Raw genomic sequence first — 5,725 nt, 5'->3', positions numbered from 1 at the left:
ATATATATATATATATATATATACACATAGATATGTACATATCTATATTATGTGTATTTATCGTTGAGTTTGTTTTGTTTCCCACCACCGCTTAACGAAGGCGTTGGTTTGTTTATGTCCCTGAAAAATTATTGCTTTGGCAAATGGCAGAATAAGTACCAGGACTAAAAAATTAAGCACTGGGGTTGATTTGTTCTACTGAAACCCTTCAAAGCACTGCCCCAGCATGGTCACAGTCAAATGATTAAAACAAGGAAAAGATAAAAGATATATTACCCTCAAATCTGAAAATCAAAAAAAAAAATGGAAGACGTATGTATCTATGTAGTTCTACATATAAAATCTGACAAGGTGGCCATAACCAGAACGCTTTCTTATCATAGTTCTGCCCACTCACGATTATCCCAGGGCTAAACTATAGCAATGCAAACAAAGATAAAGTAAGTGAGTTGAAAACAAGCTGATAGATGTTCGAAATCGTTGAGGTCCCCGTCATTGGCGCATAACCAATGATGGAAACTCTATCTAGTCACTGCATCTGATAGAAAGAATCGTGGAATCATTCTTGCATATAGGAAGTAGATGGAATCGTCACGATTGAAATATCTTTGATCACCGCTTGTAGTTCCAGGGTTACACTGGCTAAACAACACCTACTACTACTACTACTACCACCACCACCACCATCACCACCACTACTACTACTACTACTACTACTACAACTACTACTACCACTACTACTACTACTACTACTACTACTACTACTACTACTACTACTACTACTAGTTCGACAGCATTTCGTGCTTATGTGTAGTCACAGCGTCAAGAAATATAAGGGAGTTTAATGAAATCGGTTTGATGTGTATTCGAACTCAAGTTACAGAGTTCAACCAAGATCTTGTTTTTGCCCTTCAGGGTGGGCATCAGTTTCCCCAAAGTCCATTAGTCTGGGTGGCCAGCAAATGGTGTTAGACACAATCTCATTTCCTATGAATGTCTTATGAATCTACGTGTCTCGACTGTGCGGAAACTAGGAAAACAAAATATTACCATTGTGATATAACTATTTTTGCGATATCGTTGTTTGAATAATAATAAGGAGCGGAAAGAGTGGCGTGAATGGCGAGGACGATGATGATGATGATGATGATGATGATGATGATGATGGCCGTGTGTCCATTTCCTGTCTAAGTAGATTACTTACAGTTTTTGTTTTTAGTTTTTTTTTTGTATTTAAGTCCATTGTTGTTTATTTTTTCATATGTCCCCAGGTCAGTAATAATATATGAAAATATTACAGCCAAGCAGACACACACACACACACACACGCTCTCTCTCTCTCTCTCTCTCTCTCTCTCTCACACACACACACACACACACACACACACTTATCTAGACATGCACATATATAGGCGAATGTAAATACGTATATGTGAGCGTGTACACGCAAACATACATACACATACTCACACATGTACACACACACACACACACATACACACACACACACACACATATATGTACAAGCTCACATATACGTATTTAGGTGCCTCTGTGTATGTATATACACGCACACATACACAACACATACACACATATACGCATATATAATCTGCCTATCTATATATCTATGACTAAATATGTATATGAATATACACAACCAGAAAGATATATGCATACATATATACATAGATAGACACACGCACACACACGCACAAACACACACACACACATTATAAAGCAAAAGAAAGCGGGTGAGATAAAGGAAGAGAGTATATAAGTAGGAACGATTATACCGGCGGTGGATTATAAATTATATTACTGTGCTGTAGGTCTCGTGTTACAACAGTATTTCAGAGAATTGAAATCGTCGTCGTCCGTCAACCTTAACAGACAAAGGATAAATTAGTTATGTATTTGTATTCTTGTCTCCCTTTTTATAAAATTTTTTTTTTGTATATTTTCTTTTTCTATTGATAGTTCGATCAAAATTATAACATTTATTGTAGAATGACCTTTTCCTTTTCAACAAAATCTACAATGTAGTAATACAAGAGAAATGATTGGCGTCGGAAGAAACAAATAAAATTATCGCCAAACTTTACACTTGACTGATTAATATATAAAAAAATAAAAACAAAATTATTATCTCATCTTTGCTTTGTTGTTGTTTAGCCCGGGGTCAACTTCGGTTGAGCACTCCTATTATCAAAGGCTTTTCAGTTGTGACCATTATGTCTGTCATTTTTCACCAAAAAATTTATTTCAGAAATTGTGAGTCTAGGACTTAATAGTCTTCCAATGGGCTTGTATTTCGTGGTATAGATGTAATGAAAGTAAGAATTGAATATTACGTAGAGTTATTATGTGGAGTTGTTGTTTCGTTATCTTGCTATTATTTATTTGTATAAGGCGGCGAGCTGGCAGAACCGTTAACTTGCCGGGCGAAATGCTTAGCGGCATTTCGTCCGTCTTCACGTTCTGAGTTCAAATTCTGCTGAAGACGACCTTGGCTTTCATCACCCTCGGGGTCGATAAATTAAGTACCAGTGAGACACTGGAATCGATGTAATCGACTAATGCCTTCCCCCTAAATTTCAGGCTTTGCAACTTTAGTAGAAAGGTTATTATTTAATTGCACAAAGCGGAGAGCTGGCCGTCTTATACAACTGGTACTTATTTAATCGACCCCGAAAGGATGAAAGGCTAAGTGGACCTCGGCGGAATTGGAACTCAGACTGTAAAGACAGACGAAATACCGCTAAGCGTTTCGTCCGGCGTGATAATGTTTCTACCAGCTCGCCGCCTTGAGCAGTTATAAAACCGTTTTAATAATTTTGTCAAGCGGTCAGCGTTTAATAAAACCATACTAGTAACAATTTATACTAATATACGATTATATAAATATAATTATATTAAAGCGGGGTGGATAAACCCAACCACTACGCTAGAATTAGGCGCCAAATGGCTCTAAAAACTGTTAGTAGAGGTTGTAAGCGAATAGATGAATAAATAAATAAGATTTTGCTACAAAAGTTTTATATATTTATATATACAAACAGTTAAATTTTAACTACATTCTAAGAAGTATTTAACTACACGCACACCTATGTAAATAGTTAAGTTGTTTAGCTATATTCACAAACAAATTTTCTCTCTTCTGCTATGATTGAGAATGTAAAAAAAAGTTTAACCTTTTATATTATATTACATGTTTATTCTGAAATCTTTTCATTCATCAGGGAAATACAAATGTGTAAGACAATGTTGTTTTGACAGACGAAGGTAAACAAGGATAGCTAACCTAGTAATATGTTTACGTGAGTTAAACTCCATAGTAAGAAGTAGCGTATCACTCTGGCCGTTTACCCATTCTAAGCTATGATTGTGAATGTACAAACATTTTAAGCACACACACACACACACACACACACACACACACACACACACACACACACACAAATACTTTGCTCACATCTCTGCATGGAGATGAAGATATATGCAGAAACCTGATTACGGTAGGCCTTTTATATGCAGAAGATGCCCCTAAACTTATGTACTCCAACGTCTTTTTAAAATAAGTGGCATGTGATTTATTTCTAGCAAATCGTACGAACGCGTAAATGCTATCTAGATGCTTCAACTAAGTTTTGCTTCGGCATGTCAACTTTCTTTTGTTCACCTCTGACTCTATAGTACGTGATACAAAAGCATTACTATGCTTGTAGTAATCTAATCATTATTTATTCATTTCTCTAAAATTGCATCCTTGACACCAGTTCAAAAACCTATAAAAGTGTACGAATTGCGCCATAGACCGAAGGAAAAGTTCCAGGAAAACACGGACTACAAATTATTTCGCTTGATTTGAGTTACTAATGAATATGAGAAAGATTTCGATTTTACATTTCATTAACCGCGCTCTAGACAGAAAGAAGCGGCATCGTATCATGCTAAAAATATCCTAAAAATATCCTAAAATTGTATGCAAGTTCAAAGCAAACGTGGAAGAGAAAAAAGAATGATTTTAGTAAGTCAAGCTTTCAGAAAGGTCTCACGTCCGAGAAGTATCCATGTGGCTGTGTGTTAAGAAGCTTGCTTCCCAATCACATGGTTTCGGGTTCAGTCTCACAGAGTGTTATCTCGGGCAAATGTCTTCTTCAATAGCCTCGGGCCGACCAAAACCTTGTGAGTGTATTTGGTAGACGGAAACTGAATTAGCCCGTCTTATATACGTACCTGTCTATGTGTGTGTATCTTTGTGTCTGTGCTTTTCTCCCCACCTACCGGTGTTGGTGTGTTTATGTCCCAGTAACTTAGCAGTTCGAAGAAAGATCCGATAAAATAAATCCCAGGCTTAAGAAAAAGTCCTGGCCTCAATTTGCGCAACTAAAACCCTTTATGGCAGTGCCACAGCATGGCCGCAGTCACATGACAGAAACAAGTAAAAGAAAAGAATAAAAGATGCCACTTACGTTAATTTTGTGTTATAAGGTAAAAAATATGAATGCCGCATCATTGAATATCGTTCATTTTCTGAACACAATTCAATGGGGAAACCACTTATAGTATTCTCGCCATAAAATACATAACAGTGGATGCGCAATGGTCTAGTGGTTGGGGCAGCGAACTCGTAGTCGGAGGATCGCAGTTTCGATTCCCAGACCGGGCGTTGTGTGTGTTAATTGAGCGAAAACACCAAAAGCTCCACGAGGCTCCAGCAGGGGTTGGTGGCGACCCCTGTTGTACTCTTTCGCTCCAACTTTCTCTCACGCTTCCTTCCTGTTTCTTGAGTAACGCTGCGAAGGACTGGCGTCCCGTCTGACTGGTGGGGAACACATATGCCATAGAAACCGGGAAACCGGGCCCATGAGCCTGGCTACGCTTTAAAAGGGCGCAAAAGAAAAAAAAATACATAAGAATCTTGTAGTCAATCTCGCATCTTCCTACACAAATATAGGAAGATACAAGAAGTAGATGGTTCGTCGTTTTGATGGCGGAGAAAGAAAGAAAAGGAATGAGTATAGTATGAAGCAAAGAAGCATAGCAATATGTTTAAGAAGCTTGCTTTGCAACCACATACTTTCGGGTTCGATCTCACTGCGTAACATGTAGGGCAAGAGCCTTATACTATAGCCTCTGTCGACTAATGCACTATAAGTGAATTTGCGTGACGGAAACTGTGTGGAAATTTGACGTTTATATATGTGTGTGTGCAAATTTTTCTTTTTTCTTTTTTTTATCAATATATCAGGAGCTCCAATTAATTTCAATTTACAGGATGAACCACGAAAAAACTACATAAATAAAATAAAAAATAAAACAACAAAAAAGAAATTCCAGTGAAAATAAAAATGAAATTAAATTTAGTAGTTGAGAATAAATCTGTGAAGACTTAGATATTTGGATATGTCCCCCTCCAATTGACAACTGGTATTGGTTTGTTTATGTCTCGGTAAATTACAGGTTTGGTAAAAGATTCCGATAAAGTGAGTGCCACACCTTAAAATTTGTGTACTAAGATCTAGGCGTAGGAGTGGGTGTGTGGTACGTAGCTTGCTTACGAACCACATGGTTCCAGGTTCAGTCCCTCTGCGTGGAACCTTGGGCAAGTGTCTTCTACTATAGCCTCGGGTCGACCAAAGACTTGTGAGTGGATTTGGTAGACGTAAACTGAAAGAAGCCCGTCGTATATATATATATATATATATATATATATATATAT

The sequence above is a fragment of the Octopus bimaculoides genome, chromosome 9 (assembly GCF_001194135.2).
Source record: "Octopus bimaculoides isolate UCB-OBI-ISO-001 chromosome 9, ASM119413v2, whole genome shotgun sequence".
NCBI lineage: Eukaryota > Metazoa > Mollusca > Cephalopoda > Octopoda > Octopodidae > Octopus > Octopus bimaculoides.
The sequence above is the reverse complement of the archived record's forward strand: the minus strand, read 5'-3'. Positions refer to the sequence as shown.